A 435-nucleotide genomic window follows, 5' to 3' on the forward strand; every position below is an offset into this window, starting at 1 on the left:
TTATTATTATTATTATTAGGTTGTTTTTTTTATTCTTTCTTCAAATTTTCTTCCATTTCTCGCCGAGTGTTGTCCGTACACCTAGGGCAGAGAAGCTCATTGTATGCATTCCCAGTTTACACACGCAAATTCACAAGTAAAATATGTATTTAAAAAAAATTAATAAATAAATAAATTCATGAATGGATGTTGTTTTCACAGCGATAATGCTCTTCTCAGTACATTAGTCATTCCAGTTAACACGATTTTTTGCACCTCCTGTAGGGATGGCATCATTTTCAAATAGGTTTCAGTACCTTTTTTTTATTATCATTCTTAGAAATCCTACAATCACTGGTACAGTAGTCGCCTTGAGGTGCCACATTTTTTTCAATTTCTATTAGCAAGTCTTTATATTTATTGATCTTGTCAAATTCTTTCGCCGCTATATATGAT

Source organism: Octopus bimaculoides, chromosome 4, assembly GCF_001194135.2.
Source record: "Octopus bimaculoides isolate UCB-OBI-ISO-001 chromosome 4, ASM119413v2, whole genome shotgun sequence".
Classification (NCBI taxonomy): domain Eukaryota; kingdom Metazoa; phylum Mollusca; class Cephalopoda; order Octopoda; family Octopodidae; genus Octopus; species Octopus bimaculoides.